Here is a 17,260-nt window from a genome sequence, read left to right as displayed (position 1 = left end):
TCTGTGGGAATACTCAAATACATCCATGGCAGGTGTGACTGAAGATCCTCCGATAGTCACTGACGAGACCACACAGAGAGATGACCTCACTCCAGCAAACTCGTTTGGACTAAAACCATCGCAGCAAGACTTGCCCTGGACCTCTCCTCATCTTCAAACCCAATGCAAAAGATGATACAAGAAACCATGACACAAGCTAGGCAAACCAAACAGAGGTTGGACAACATCATCGCTGAGAACGAACGCCTTCGTCGCGATCTGGCCTCGGAAATAGCAAAACCCAAATAACCAGTGTGCCAAGTTTCTGAGCGACCCCCGAGGGCAAATGATCGACGATCTCGAGCCCGACAGCACGAAACTAACGATCGCTATGCCTCAACAGATCATCTTGAGGAGTTGGCAAAGGACGAACGTCTCCAACAATGCGTCCGAAGGAGTGCGATCAAAACACCTGCCCTTCCGAAGGATGCATTTCCGCTTAACACCATCCACATGATATATAGCCTGCCAGCAGTCCCGGCCGTGCATGCGATCCAATCACATCCAGGCCCCCAACAGCAACTCACGCCTGTAAAGCGGCTCCGAGAAACACCAAGTATCACCTTTGACGACTCTGATTTGATCGGCTTAACACTCCCTCACATCGATCCATTGGTTGTTGAGCTACGCATATACCGCTTCACCGTCGAACGCGTTCTTATTGATCAGGGCAGTACTTCAGAGGTTATGTATTAAAAAACCTTCATCAAACTCGGATTCAACGAGTCAGACCTGACTCCAGCTCCGTATCCACTATTCGGCTTCAATGCCAATCCAGAGTACCCATTGGAAAAGATCAGCTTACCCGTTCGAGTAGGTTCCAGAACGGTGGATGTGGAATTTGTGGTCGTCAGGCTGCCATTGCCGTACAATCTCATCATGGGGCGATCGTGGTTACACACCTTGCAGGCCGTCCCAAGTACCTATCATCAACTGCTACGTTTCCCAACAGAACACGGCATTGAGCAAATCTGCGGCTCCCAAAAATCAGCACAAGCATGTTATCTCCTTGCCACCAAAATGCCAAAGGAACTGCAAGTAAACTCCATTGAGGTGCCGAATCGGGAGATCCTTGATGACGTTGGGCGGCACCCAAATGAGAAGGCCACGGAAGGTTTAGACCGAGTTGACATCGATGGAAGCCCAGATAAATTCTTCATGATCGCCGCCTCTCTGAATCAAGCTGTCAGGCAGCAGATGATCTCTTTCTTACTCAACAACCTCGACGTCTTTTCGTGGACTCCGTACAAAATGCCAGGAATAGACCCGTCAGTTACACAGCACCAACTGAATGTCGATCCCAAATGTAAGCCGATCATTCAGAAAGGCCGGCGGTCAGCCGTGGAGTATACTGCCGCCGTTGTTGATGAGGTAGATAAACTGCTTGACGCCGGGGCAATTAGAGAAGTCGCTTACCCTACATGGCTCTCCAATACAGTGGTGGTGAAGAAGAAAAATGGGACTTGGTGAGTGTGCGTCGATTTCACGGATTTGAACAAAGCTTGCCCCAAAGACTGTTTTCCTCTACCCAGAATCGACCAGCTTGTCGATGCAACGGCACGCCATCAACGAATGAGCTTTCTCGATGCCTACAGAGGCTACCATCAAATCGCCATGCATCCAGATGACCAGGAAAAAACTGCATTCCTCACCCCAAGAGGAACCTACTGCTACAAAGTTATGCCTTTTGGGCTGAAGAATGCAGGGGCAACCTACCAAAGGCTGGTCACCGCCATGTTCAAAGAGCAACTCGGCCACACTATGGAAGTATACATCGATGATATGGTGGTCAAGTCCAAAGAAGAATAGAATCATATAGCCGATCTAGAAAAGACATTCAGCATCTTACACAAATACAGAATGAAACTGAACGCTTCCAAGTGTGCGTTCGGAATCGGCTCTGGCAAATTCCTGGGTTACATCGTCAATCACCGAGGAATAGAAGCCAACCCGAGGCAAGTCACAGCAATCTTGGAACTCGGCTCGCCCCGTTCAGTAAAAGAAGTCCAAAAGTTGATGGGGATGGCCGCTGTACTCAACAGGTTCATCAGCCGGTCTACAGATCACTACCGACAATTCTTTCAGACACTACGGCAGGGTAAGGCTTTTGAATGGTCCGCCGAATGCAAAACAGCTTTCAACGGACTCAAGACCTACCTCCGCTCAGTACCTATCTTGACGACACCCGCCGCTGGTGACCCACTCATTCTATATCTGGTAGTTTCCGATAGGGCCATCAGCGCCATACTGCTAAAAGAGGAGGAGGGGGAGCAACGACCAGTGTATTGTGTGAGCAAGGCAATGGTTGACGCCGAAACCCGCTACCTTCCACTGGAAAAACTCATCTTAGCCCTAGTCATGGGCGGCAAGAAAACTGATGCATTACTTCCAGGGACATAGCATTGGGGTGCTAACAGATTATCCCCTCCGATCAGTACTACGGAGTGCAGAAGCATCAGGACGTGTTTCAAAATGGGCTCTTGAACTCGGCCAATACGACATTCGGTTTTTACCTAAAACCGCAATCAAGGGGCAGGTGTTGGCTGACTTTGTTGCCGAATTCACCGGCGAGCTTGCCAACCTCAAACCTAACGAAGTTCGACCAAAGGCTAAAGTTCGACCAAAGTCGAACTGGAGAATTTATGACGGGGATATTTGGCAATTATATTGTGATGGATCGTCTAACCAAAGGGGCAGCAGCGCCGGAGTTGTAATCATGTCTCCAGACGGCGCAGTAATTGAGCAGGCCGTCAAGCTTGGCTTCGAAGCATCAAATAACGAAGCCGAATACGAAGCCGAATACGAAGCCCTTCTAGCCGATCTGCGGAATGCGCACTTTCTCGGCGCTCGGTGTCTACTTGTGTTTTGTGATTCAAAATTAGTAATCAGTCAGCTAAAGGGGAAGTACGCGGCAAGAAACGACCGTATGGCGGCCTATATGAAAACAGCCAATTCCTTGCTGGCAAAATTTGACCATCACGAACTGAAGCAAATAACACGCGACCAGAACACACACGCGGATGCCTTGGCATGCCTAGCCTCCGCCATCAATTCTGAGATCAAACGGACCATTGAAGTAGGTTTCATCCCCGAGCCAAGTATTGGCCCTTCGGAGGAAATCCATGTCAACGTTATAAAATCTGCATCAAGCTGGATAGACCCCATTGCTGCATTCCTCTCTTCTGAACAACTCCTAGAGGACATAAAAGAAGCACACAAGCTGCGAAATAAAGCCCTGCGATACTATCTGGATCCGCAAGGAGGGCTTTATAAAAAGTCCCTCTCTGGTCCATATTTGGAATGCGTGCACCCCGACAAAGTGGAGGAGCTTCTGACAGAGATACATGAGGGCAGTTGTGGTGCCCATTCTGGCGGACGCTCCCTGGCCCATTGAGCTATAACATAGGGGTATTATTGGCCGACAATGAGAGCTGACACAGAGAGTTATGTAAAAAAATGCGAACAGTGCCAAAAGTTCTCCCCATTAACCCATCTGCCTGCCGAAGGGTTGAACTCTATCACCAGCCCCTGGCCGTTTGCTCAATGGGGACTTGATATCGTAGGACCATTGCCGAGGGCCCCAAGGAACAAGCGATTCTTAATCGTCGCGACAGATTATTTCACAAAACGGGTCGAAGCGGAGGCTATAACACATATACGAGATGCCGACATTAAACGCTTTGTATGGAGAAACATCATAACATGATTCGGCATTCCGAGAGCTCTCATCTCAGACAATGGCACCCAGTTCGATTGTGGCGTATATCAAGAGTTATGCGGCAAATATGGCATTCGGCCTTACTTCTCTACACCGACCTACCCCAAAAGCAATGGTCAAGCCGAAGCCTCTAACAAATCCATCTTGGACGGCATCAAAAAGAGGCTGGAAAAAGCTAAAGGCAAATGGGTCGAAGAATTGCCAAGTGTATTGTGGGCTCATCGTACTACGCCGAGGAGATCCACTGGAGAAACGCCGTTTGCTCTATGCTTTGGAACCCAGGCAATCTTACCCCTGGAAATCGGCCTCCCAACTCTGAAATCGCAAGCTTTTGATACGGGCCGAAACGACATAATGCTTGCCTTGGATCTGATTCTAATCGAAGAACGAAGAGACCGCGCCCTGGCATCCATGGCACGGTATCAGCAGCAGCTCGCCAAGTCGTATAATCAGCGAGTTCAGTTGCGCCGATACACGCCAGGAGAGTTGGTCATAAAGAAGGTACTTCCAGCTGACCGGAGACCAGCCGATGGAAAATTGGATCCAAAATGGGACGGCCCCTATCAGATAGAATCCATCACAAGAACAGGGGCATACCGGCTCTCAAACATGTCAGGAAGAAGCCTGCCACGGCCTTGGAATGCAACACATTTACGTAAATTCTATCATTGACCCGACTTGTGGCTTGATACTTGTACATATTCCACCGTTGCAATACAAAGCTTCTTGTTTTCTCAAGCTCGCTCCCAAGCCTTTAAGGGCCAATTGAGCCTTTTAAGGCTAAAATAAAGTCTCCGGATTCAGAGCGCCCTTCGTGGATATCACGATTGGCCAAAATAAAGTCTCCGGATTCGGAGCCCCTTTTGGTACATGACACCTTAGGGCCGATTAAGTCTCTGGGTTTGGAGCGCCCTTCGTGGATATCATGATTGGCCAAAATAAAGTCTTCGGATTCGGAGCCCCCTTTGGTGCATGACACCTAAGGGCCGATTAAGTCTCCGGATTCAGAGCGCCCTTCGTGGATATCACGATTGGCCAAAATAAAGTCTCCGGATTCAGAGCCCCCTTTGGTGCATGACACCTTAGGGCCGATTAAGTCTCTAAATTCGGAGCTCCCTTCGTGGATATCACGATTGGCCAAAATAAAGTCTCCGGATTCGGAGCCCCTTTTGGTGCATGACACCTTAGGGCCGATTAAGTCTCCGGATTCGGAGCACCCTTTGTAGATATCACGATTGGCCAAAATAAAGTCTTCGGATTCGGAGCCCCCTTTGGTGCATGACACCTTAGGGCCGATTAAGTCTCCGGATTCGGAGCGCCCTTCGTGGATATCACAATTAGCCAAAATAAAGTCTCCGGATTCGGAGCCCCTTTTGGTGCATGACACCTTAAGGCCGATTAAGACTCCGGATTCGGAGCGCCTTTTGGCGCATGACATCTTAGGGCCGATTAAGCCTCTTAAGGCCGATTAAGACTCCGAATTCGGAGTGCCCTTCGTGGATATCACGATTGGCCAAAATAGTCTCCGGATTCGGAGCCTTTGTAAGAGATGCATTCGAACCACTTCACTGGCCGAATAAATATTCACTGAGAATTGTTCCTAATTCGAGCCGGTCAATGCATGTTTAAACATTTGCACCACGCAACACAAAACTTGCCAGTAAGTTGAAATAATTCGTTTAATTAAGCACATAACATTTCAAGACCAAATACGAACGTTGAAAATAAAAGAAATTCTATTTGTTCAACGCAAAGTCTGTTCTCGCGTTCCAAAATCTACTTATTCGGCACTCTCATCGTCGCTCTTCTCATTTTTGAAATCGGAATAGGGTAAGTAGTGATAATGATACAGGGGGGAAGTCGAATCAATGTCCACGGCTTCGAGAGCTTTCTCGGTTTGAAGGGCCTTGATCCATCCGTGCTTGAATCCATGATTTTCACATTGGCAGACCTCCTCGGCAAGGTCTCATTTGGTCTTCTCTATCCCGACCTTCAGGCCATCCTGAAACCCCTTTTCATAACCTGAGGTCTGTTGGGTCACTCTCTCCTCAATGACCAATTTAGATTGACCGGCCGCCACCGACGCACTCGTTTGAACATTTTTTAGCACCCAAAGCCCACGCTCAGCCTTTTCAGCGCGAATCTCCAAACTGCGATTCTTTTCGTCCTTTTTCTCCCCCTCACGTCGCGCTTCCCGCAAACGCATGCCGACTTCGTAATCAGTATATAGTCCTTTCACGGGCCCATGTATGCCGTCTCGAAATACTTCGAAATCTTAACGTCCGACCATCGATTGTTAGACTTCCGACGGGAAGATTTGTCGAGTGAACTCGACTGCCACACCTGGGTCTTTAATGATAGAATCCGCCTCCGTCATTGGTCTATTCCTCACAAAAACTGCAAAACACAATGGTTGTGGTGACGCATCGGGCTCGATTCTCGGTCGCAGGCGCGGAGAATTTCCCCGTTGTTGCCTGTCCTTTCGGGGTGATCTGCTTCGACGACTAAGAGGCTGCTATGTTTCCCTATCCTTGGACGTTCTTCTTCCCGTATGCATAGACTCGCTACTGCGACTCATTGCGGCGTCTAATTCAGCCAATCTTCGCCCCTCCCAAGTTGCCTGAATGGAAATAAGTAGGGCCTCTGGCATGCACCCGCCCCATTTATCTTTCAATGTATGCAGCTCTCTCGAGGCAACGTCAGTAATCCCAAACGTCAAAAGACGAATGACAATTGTCCCTAGCTAAGGCAAGGGCAGATTTACTAATCTGGTCGGCCATGTTTTCAAGCGCAAGCGCCGATCAATCTGTGCCTCAGCCAATCCACGAGTTAGGTCCATTCGGCTACGCAAGCTCGTGCCTTGTCTAAGGCAAGGGCAGATTTACTAATCTGGTCGGCCATGTTTTCAAGAGCAAGCGCTGATCGATCTGTGCCTCAGCTAGCCCAAGAGTTAGGCCCGTTCGGCATCCCAAGCTTGCGCCCTGGCTAAGGCAAGGGCAGATTTACTAATCTGGTCGGCCATGTTTTCAAGCGCAAGCGCCGATCAATCTGTGTCTCAGCGAGCCCACGAGTTAGGCCCATTCGGCTTCCCAAGCTCGCGCCCTAGCTAAGGCAAGGGTAGATTTACTAATCTGGTCGGCCATGTTTTCAAGCGCAAGCACCGATCGATCTGTGCCTCAGCCAGCCCATGAGTTAGGCCCGTTCGGCTTCCCAAGCTCGCACCCTGGCTAAGGCAAGGGCAGATTTACTAATCTGGTCGGCCATGTTTTCAAGCGCAAGCGTCGATTAATCTGTTCCTCAGCCAGCCCACGAGTTAGGCCCATTCGGCTTCCCAAGCTCGCGCCCTGGCTAAGGCAAGGGCAGATTTACTAATCTGGTCGGCCATGTTTTCAAGCGCAAGCGCCGATCGATTTATGCCTCAGCCAGCCCACGAGTTAGGCCCATTCGGCTTCCCAAGCTCACGCCCTAACCAAGGCAAGGCTAGATTGACTAATCTGGTCGGCCATGTTTTCAAGCGCAAGCGCCGATCAATCTGTGCCTCAGCCAGCCCACGAGTTAGGCCTATTCGGCTTCGCAAGATTGCGCCCTGGCTAAGGCAATGGCAGATTTACTAATTTGGTCAGCCATGTATTCAAGCGCAAGCGCGGATCAATCTGTGCCTCTGCCAGCCCACGAGTTAGGCCCATTCGGCTTCGCAAGCTCGCGCCCTGGCTAAGGCAAGGGCAGATTTACTAATTTGGTTGGCTATGTTTTCAAGCGCAAGCGCCGATCAATCTGTGCCTCAGCCACTCCACGAGTTAGGCCCATTCGGCTTCCCAAGATTCGGCTTCTCAAGCTCGCGCCCTGGCTAAGGCAAGGGCAGATTTACTAATCTGGTCCACCATGTTTTCAATCGCAAGCGCCGATCGATCTGTGCCTCAGCCAACCCACGAGTTAGGCCCATTTGGCTTCGCAAGCTCGCACTTTGGCTAAGGCAATGGCAGATTTACTAATCTGGTCGGCCAAATACCTAAGCTAAACAGCCGATCTAACCATAACCGAAAGCAATATCATTCATCAACAACATTTTCCTTAGCAAGTTGAGCACTACTCATGAAATTTTATATACGCAAATTACTAAACAAAAACCTACAGGCCCGCATGAAAATTCCTAGCAAACAACTATGACTGTAACAACACATAAAAAATTCCAAATTAAAAACTGTAAAAATACATTCGACATCCTAAAAACTATGTCAGTCGCCCAGATCAGTCATCGAAATCAGACTCCAATGGCTCAACATCCACTTGCTCATATGGTATGGCATAATCAATGAAACTTTAGCAGCAGCAAGGGCTTTGTGCCAGCCATGTTTGAATCCCCAATTTTCAAACTTGGGAACTTGGTCCAAATACTCGGCAAGTCCAGCATTTTTTCCGGCCTCGAATACTTTGGAAGCCTCCAAGTCGGCTGTTTCCTTCGCCGCCTTCATTTCAGCCAACTTAGCCTCCAGTTTGGAGACTGCCTTCTGGTCCAATTTGAGCGCATTTTCGCTCGCCTCCGCCTCCTTCTCGGCATCCAATCTCAATCGATCCACGCTATGAGCCTTCTCCACCTCGGCCCTTGAGGCTTCCTTGTTCGCCATCAAAACTTCGACCTCGGCCCTTCTCCTCTGGCCCTCAACTTCCTTTCGTAAACAACCAATCTGTTTGACGGTGTCGCGATGTTGACGACCCATATCGACTATCCTTCAGACGGTCTACAAAACAAGAATTTAAAACCATAACTTCAACAGTATTTGGATTAAGTGAAGCAAAGTCTGAATATGTACCAAAAGTGTCGATTGGGCGGCTAGTGTTGTCGCATTCAGATTTGGTTCCACCCGGAAAGCCTCCCTATCAGACGGCAACGACATGGACGTAGCCAAGCTGAATGCGACTTCTGGATCTTTAAGCGCCAAAGCATCAGAAGAAACCGCCATGTTTTTTATCATCGGCTGAATGACAAAAGGAAAGATCACATTCGATCTCTCTAATCGAGGACGTTTGCCGCCCTGTTCCTCTGAGCCGGCCTCAAACTCAGCAGGGCGTTTCTCTGCCTCTTCCTGAACTTCTTGGCCAGCCTGTACGATCAAAGTAGATTCGGCATTCCGATATTTTTCCGTCTCCACCTCAATAACGCGCAAGGACTCTGATTCGCTAACAGGCAGGGAGAGTTGAGATTCGGTGGTGGGTGGTACTTCAGACGGAAGGGCCTCCGCTCTTCACCGCGCGGCCAACCTTTCCGCATTCGCCTTCCTAGCAAGTTTTGTCAGGCTTAACCCAGCCATGTCTTCAAGGCCTGTGGTGGGAAGATCCTCTAAGCCGTGAAAAACGCCGTCAAGTGAAAGATCCCCTCGGCCCGAAGTGGATGGAGGATCGGCTGAATTCAGTGCCTCGTCAGACTCGGTCTCGTACTGATCTGATTCGGTAACATTAGCTACATCCCGCTCCGAATCAGACCCTTCAAAACCAACTTGCCTCAAGTTTTTGAAGTCGGACAAAATAAGAGCGATAAGAGAATCTTCACCCTACGGAACCGGGATATTTTTCGCCGCCGAGAAGGTCGTATATGTCGGCTCGCAACGAAGCAGAACGTGGGCCGCCCTCCCTTGTTTATGAAGACTTCGACGGCCGAAATACTTGAGCGCGACTTTGATATCCGAAAGAACGGCGTCGTCAGTCGAAGCCAGGACTTTCTTCAAATCGTTCCCTGCACAAGCCAAGCCGTAACATTTCAAAGAAGAGGCTTTACAACAAAAATGAACAAATAATAAAAGCAAGAAGGCAATCGGCCACCTGGCTCGCCCCTCCGTCTAGGAATAGGGTTGACGTGATCCTCCCCTTCGCCAAATTCCCAGTTACCCTGGACAACGACCATAACATTATCAACTCGTTTCCCAGAACTGGAAAGCATAGTAATTAGCTGATGGTCGATATCCTTGGCCTTAAGGAAGACTTAGCCAAGGCATAGCAATGTCGGATAGCTAGAATGCCAAGGTTAATTCTAAGGCGACGGTTGAGCGCTATAACCCCCATTATAATTCGAAAGAAATTCACATTGAATTGAGAAGGGATTAAACCCCAATGGCGAAGCACAGCCCTAAGAAATGGGTGAAGGGGAAAACAGACTCCACCCTCTGCGATTGACAAAAGAGGAAAGACAATCGCAGTTTTGTCCTCCCTCTCCATATCAAGAGTGCTGTCTGCCACAAACGACAGATGGACATCATCAGGAATAGAGAAATGGCGTTTAAAACCAGCAATTCGATCTGATGAGAGAAGGTCTTCTAAATGTTTCACCGTTCCCAATAGTTTATAAGAATATGCCAAGGAAGGAATAAACCAGAAAGAATCTTCGGAGCAAGGATGGAGAGAACTTACAAAGGACGAAGAGGATATCGGAGAAGAGAGTTGCAGGGACGATTCAAAAGGCAATCCAGCGACGAGCGTCATAAAATACATACTCGAAAGGACGTCAAAATTTTAAATCGCAATAAATAGACACGTATGAGGGGGCGGGAAGTCGACGTGACAACCGAAAGGGGTGTGCTAAGATATCCGCATGAGAATGAGGCCAACCGCCGAATTTTGGCTCTGACTTTTCGAAATTCGGAACCAAGCACTCTAGCTAGACTGTCGTTGGTAAAGTGCTTGTGGGGCAATTGTGGGAGCCGAATAAATAGAAGAGTTGGAAGGTTCGTACCCCAGAAATCAGATATTATTCGGTTCCATATTGCGTGACTAGGATGCCGAATACGTTAGGAAGGCCGAATAGCTAGAGATCAGTAGCTCCGAATAAATAAAAGGGGAATGGGATAAAAGTAGGCTCAGGCCCCGAGGTCCAAAAAGCAAGTATAAATACAAGAACCATAGATTTAGAAAGGTATGTAAGAATCACTTCATTTAACTTAGTATACAAGCTATCCTGAATGTATGAACTGACTTGTCTGTCGGAGTGCTAATTCCGGCACCCCCGACCGGAGTGTTTGTGTCTTTCAGGTGACTAGCTGAGGATCACTAGCGTCTCTCAGGATCTGAAGAGTATTTCCAAACCACTTCTCCATAGGTCCCTCCCTCCCTAATCGCTTGAATGAAGCGCACCCCTATTGTACTTTTCTCAAATGTAACGCTCTAATCAATGTAATACTAAAATATTCTTTAATGTGCTTTTTTCAAATGTAACATTCAATGTATCACACTAAAAAAATTTCTTCGTGTTTTTTTTCTCAAACGTAATACAATAACATTCTAAAAAAAACTACGTAGTGTATTTTTTCAAACGTAACACTCCAATTAATGTAACACACAAAAACTCCTTTGTATATTTTTTCCAAATGTAACACTCAAAAACTCCTTTGTATATTTTTTCCAAATGTAACACTCAAATATAACACTCCAATATAACACTAAAAAACCACAATAACAAAAATGTACTCAACAACAAACACTTCAGTCACCAATCCTCCTAAAAATAATCTTTCACAGCTCACCTTTCCATTCTCATCTTAAAAACGAATCAAAAAATTAAAAAAATAAATCACAAAAAGGCATTCACTTATACTCAAATTGCATCAAATCAAACAAATAACACTTTTCAAAACAAAAATACTAATTGATTTATAAGTAAACTCTTAAAACTAAATGAATCAATATTCCACATATGAGATTTATATGTAAATTTTCCTAATTTTTTCAACTAATATAAAGGAAGCCTTAATTTTTAAAATTGTGCCTTGAGTTGATCCACATCCATAGCATGACGAGTGTAGTCCGTAAAAGTCACCCCACCTCTTGTCAAGCTTTTTATGAGGTGGAGTGACTTTTAGGGACATTAATATGACGACATGATATACTTGACTTATTGAATAATTTCTTCTTTATTGAATAATTTCTCATCTTGAATAGTTTTCATATTCCAATTTCCTCTCTTTGTCACTCAGAGCTATGATCTTAATTAAAAGAAGATCCCTTCAGTTCAAAATCTGGATTGGCGGGTGTTGTTTGGGACTCTGGCCCTAATCACGGGCTCTGTTTTGATGATCTGAACTGTTTATTTTTTCAGTTATTTTATGTATTTTATCTACACAAAAAATTAGATCAATTCCATAACTATAACTTGTTCAATTTATTGCATTTGTCATAAAAAATGTGTAATTTATTTTTTTTAAAAAAAATTGTCGTCTTTTTTTTGTGTGTGTGTGTGTGTGAAAAGCACGATAAATTAAACAAGTTATAGTTATCGGATCGATCTAATTTTTTATTGAATGAAATACACAAAAGCGCTCGACAAAATGAACGGTTATGATAATCGAAACAAGACCTGTGGTGGCCCCCACAGACCCAAACAGTGACCTCTAGTTCAAATTTTGAATCGAAGGGGACTTGCCTCCATCTTAATTTTCCACATCTTTAATGGTGTTTTGACTTTTCTACTTTAAATTATAAATTTATATCGATATAAATATTTTGTTAACAAATTGACTCTTAAATAGATGAAAGCTTGACATGTGACTTACGCATGATATCTTAAATGAAATGTCTAAAATGATGAAAAAATTAAAAAAAAAAATATTGGTATATTTTTTTTTTATTTTTGTCTTTAGTGGACTTTTTAAAATTTCTTCGTAAATATTATTTCCCTGCTTGGTTTGGTTTTCAAAATTTATTTTTTTAATTTTCTTCTAAAAAAATAAAAATTATTTTAGTGAGAAAATAAAAAATATTCATCATTTGCATATAGTTTTATCTTTTTTTTGAATGGTAAAAATAAATTTTAGAAAATTAAAAATATATTTCGAGTGTTTATTTTGTCAAACTATATTTTATGAAAATCAAATCAATTTTTTTTCTTTTTTAAATGCATATAAATTAGATGTGCGTAAAAATTTAAAGAAAAATTAACAAAAAATGAAAGAAATTCATTAAAGATTAAAAAATCCCCCCCCCCCCAAAAAAAAAAAAAACTCAATAATATTTTTTTTAAACTAAACCAAATAGGTTGATAATATCATTTTGAACTTTCCATTCCATGTCATGTATAAGACACATGTCAAATTTTAATTTATTTAAGAGATAGATTCTTAATAAAATATTTATATTGATATAAATTTATAATTTATAGTGACAAGTATATCATTCTTTAGTTGTTGGGATAAAGTTATATTGGGTCAAGAGGAGGTGAAGTAATATAGGACAATAATTGAGAGATAAATGGTAAGTTATTGTAGAAATAAATAAGAAACACCCAAAAAAAAAAAAAAAAATCTAAAACCTAAACTTAAACTAAAAGTAGAAGAGTAGTTGAGTTCGAAAAGGAGAGTAATTAATGATAGAAGAGAAAAGTCAAAACAATTAGAGGTAAGTCAAATTGGACTTACGTGACAGCAGCAACTACACTTACGTGACTTCAGTCAAATTGCACCACCCAAGCGGTGATACAACGAAAGGTGGATCTCAATAATAATAATTAGAGATAAGTTATGTGAGCATAAAAATCAAGTTATGTGAAGCCATTTAGCAAAGCAGCACAAGACAAGAGAACATTTAAAAGGAAATGGGTATCCAATGCAGAATTCCTTTTTCTTTTCTTTCATTCCCATTCCTCTTGTTTGTCTTATTCACTATTCCATCACAATACTTCACTGCAACTGATACTTTAACACAATCCCAACCAATCTCAGCAGGACAAACTCTCATCTCCTCTGGCCAAATCTTTGAGTTAGGCTTCTTCATTCCAAGCAATTCCAGCAAGCAATATGTTGGGATATGTGGGGATTTGGCAGAAGAACATACCAATACATGATCGAAAAGTTGTATGGGTGGCAAACAGAGAGAATCCACTTACAGTTACAGCAACAAACTCTGCCTCTTCAAGTCTAACAATTGGTAAAGATGGAAATCTGACACTACTTGATGGCATGAACAACAGTGTCTGGTTTACAAATGTTTCTGTCCATTCCAACAACTCAATTGCAGTGCTTTCAGACAGGGGAAACCTTACTCTTAAAGATAGTGTCTCTGGATTGATCTTGTGGGAGAGCTTTAACTATCCTTGTGACACTTTTTTACCGGGAATGATGCTAGGAATGAACACCAAAACAGGAGAGAAACGCTTCCTGTCTTCCTGGCTGACCGAAAATGACCCATCTCCTGGAAAGTTTCTTTGCGGATGTTCAACGGACACACCACCGCAGGTTTTCATTTGGAATGGTTCCAAGCCATACTGGAGGTGGTCCATGGGACGGATCGAAGTTTATAGGGACACTGGACGTGGATAACGGCTACGGCGATGGATTTAACCTCATACACGATAATCAGCAGGGAAGTGTGTCTATGACATGGCACGTTTACAATACCTCTTATGTCCACTTTACGTTCTTAACACCAAATGGAACTTTGAAGCTAATGTATAAGGATGAAAAAGTGAAGAACCCTTATGTTTATTGGATGGTTCCAGTCAATCGATGTGATATTTATGGGGTTTGTGGACCTTTTGGTGTTTGCAGTATGAATAAGTCTCCAAATTGTGAGTGCTTGAAAGGGTTGGTACCAAACTCAATCGAGGATTGGAAGAAAGGAAATTGGGCAGGTGGTTGTGTGAGGAAAACTGATTTGCTATGCCAAAAGAACGCTAGCAGCTTAGCATCATCAGGAAAGGCTCAAAATGATGGGTTTTGGAAGCTGAGCAGTATGAAGCTGCCAGATCGTTATGAATATTTGTATACCAAGGATTCCTCAGGTTGCCAACAATGGTGCTTGAGTAACTGTTCTTGTGTGGCATATGCATATCTCACTGGAATTGATTGTATGGTTTGGACTGGAGGGCTCAGGAAAAGATAAGAAAAATGATGAAAAATTCATCACCAGCTTTACAACAATTTCTGGGGTTGTCCTCTTGGGTGCCTTCATGTGTAGTTTGCACAGGTGGAGAGCAAATCAAAGAGGTAAGAAAGCTACATAATTGAATTCTAACAAGCCAGTATGATTATTATTAACATATTTCAAATTTGAGAATCTAAATAATTTACAGTTCTGTGGTTCAATTTTTGTACTTCAGTTAACAAAGAAAACAGGAGAAAGTACTTTGACATGGTTGATTCAGTGGACACTTCAGAGCTACCAATTATTGACTTTGATAAAATATTAGCTGCTACCGATAACTTCAGCACAACAAAACAACTTGGGGAAGGAGGATTTGGACCTGTTTATAAGGTAATTATGTTCTTAAATATATGAATTAAGTTGACATATATCCGATTTACTAACTAATAAAAATGGTGGACTACAGGGAAAGTTAGAAGATGGGCAGCTAGTGGCAGTGAAGAGACTTTTGAGGCATTCTGGACAAGGCGTGGAACAGTTCAAGAATGAGATCATATTGATATCCAAACTGCAGCACAGGAATCTTGTTAGGCTCTTGGGTTGCAGCATTGAAGGGGAAGAGAAGCTATTGGTTTATGAGTACATGACAAACAAAAGCTTGGACACTTTTCTCTTTGGTTTGTTTATATTTTCATCTTTCCTCCTGTAAATTGTCCATATCATTCAATATTGTTACTACAATTATGTCTAGCACTCAGGAAAGAAATTTTCAAACTTGTTTTCTTCTTGTTCATGCTTTAGATGCAACGAAAAGGGTGAAGCTTGATTGGGCTAAACGCTTCCACATTATTCAGGGTATTGCTAGAGGGCTTCTTTATCTCCATCGGGATTCTTGTTTAAGGGTTATTCACAGACATTTGAAAGCTAGTAATATTCTCTTAGATGATGACATGAATCCGAAAATTTCAGTCTTTGGGTTAGCTCTAACTTGCCAAGTGACACAAGAACTAGCAAATGCTCACAGAGTGGTGGGAACATTGTAAGGATCCTTTCTTTCCTTCAATAGATTTTTCTCACTTTTGCCAACTATTTTCTCTACTGATGCAGCTATGTATTGATATGGAACATTTTATGTTTGAAATACAACAAATAAAAGTATAATGGAAATAGCCACTAGTAAGGGTCACAATAGGCTCACCACTTTAAAAATAAGCTTAAAACATATCCTTGATTAGGATGGAGACTAAAGTTACAAATGAGGCTAAGTAGTTTTCATTTCAGTACATAAATTTTATTTTTGTTTATCATTTAGTGAAATGACTACGGATTAAAATATATATTCAGGCAATATCAGTGATTCAATAAATAAGTTTGTCTCCTTTTTTTAATCTTTAATATTTTTAGAATAGTTACATCATATTTATTGAATGGAAGTCCTATAATTTTGGGTAAGCATAAATGTAATAATTTCTAATCAAATGCAGCGGATACATGTCTCCTGAGTATGCAATGGGAAGGCTATTTTCAGAGAAATCAGATATCTATAGCTTTGGTGCTTTTCTGCTAAAGATGGTCAATGGCATGAGGAATACGTGTTTTCATTATCATGAAAAATATTTGAACCTCCTAAGGTTAAGTGCACTAATTTCACCTTTACATGTTTTCATATATTGTTAGTCACCACCATTATATATGGTTCTACTAATTCATATATCGACATATGTGGAACTATTCTAGGCATGGAAATTGTGCAACGAAAGCCAGGCATCAGACTTAGTGGATGAGGTAGTGATTGGTTCATGTTCCTAGTCTGAAGTAATGAGTTGTATACATATTGGCCTCCTTTGTGTTCAAGACCACGTTGCGGATAGACCAACCATGTCTGCTGTGGTTCTCAAGCTGAGTAGTGAAATAGATCTTTCACATCCAAAACAACCTACATTCACTATTCAAAGCTTGTCAGATGTCGATCTTCGATCACAATGTAGTAAAATGTATTCTATAAATAAGGCATCTCTATCAAGTATTGAAGGGAGATAACCAATTAACAAATTTTGTATATGTCGCATGACATATATTGACATCATTGTGCAATGACAACAAAAAATATAGCAAGGACTATAATTATGTAATTATGTAGCATAGTTGATCTTCTCTTTTGATTATTTTCCATTAATAAAGTTTGGTGTTACAGTGTACTTGCCTATGTAATTTTTGAAACAAATGGATAGGCACATAAGGCAAATGACACTAGCAAGAATCAAAAGGTTTGTAACCAGAATATTCATAATATAACCACAATAGTTTGTCACTTTCACTTTAGATGTTCACATTATAGATTCGTTATTGATAACTTCTACTACAAAATGACATAACAACACAAACATTTATAACTTTCTTACGCCGTGAGTGTACATGGGAGAATTTTGTATTTTGGTAGTAGAACTTTTAATTGTTTCACTCTCCAACGTAATCAAATAAAAAGGAAAAAAAAAAATTCTCTTCTTATTTTTTTTTCTCTCATCATTTTATTCTTTTTCTATTACGAATTCTTAAAAATGAACGGACACGACTCCATAGTTTAGCCATTAGTGTGGAGAGTTGCTTCAAGGTAGAGCCTATAAGCAGGGGTAGATTACTACAAACCTATTTCGTTGCCAT

At 42.9% G+C, this 17,260-nt stretch overlaps 1 pseudogene across 1 annotated transcript; it reads left to right on the top strand.

Annotated features, from left to right (window-relative positions):
• The first annotated feature begins 13,318 nt into the window (after nt 1-13,318).
• LOC114259904 (G-type lectin S-receptor-like serine/threonine-protein kinase At1g61550) lies at nt 13,319-16,563 on the top strand (annotated as a pseudogene). Its single transcript, XR_014340549.1, has 5 exons — nt 13,319-14,721; nt 14,835-14,989; nt 15,066-15,276; nt 15,401-15,638; nt 16,084-16,563. The product of XR_014340549.1 is annotated as a G-type lectin S-receptor-like serine/threonine-protein kinase At1g61550 (transcript).
• The last annotated feature ends 697 nt before the right edge of the window (nt 16,564-17,260 follow it).

This window comes from Camellia sinensis, chromosome 9 (assembly GCF_055761805.1).
Source record: "Camellia sinensis isolate YWXY chromosome 9, ASM5576180v1, whole genome shotgun sequence".
NCBI classification, from domain to species: Eukaryota; Viridiplantae; Streptophyta; class Magnoliopsida; order Ericales; family Theaceae; genus Camellia; species Camellia sinensis.
This window is presented reverse-complemented; position numbering and strand designations above follow the sequence as displayed.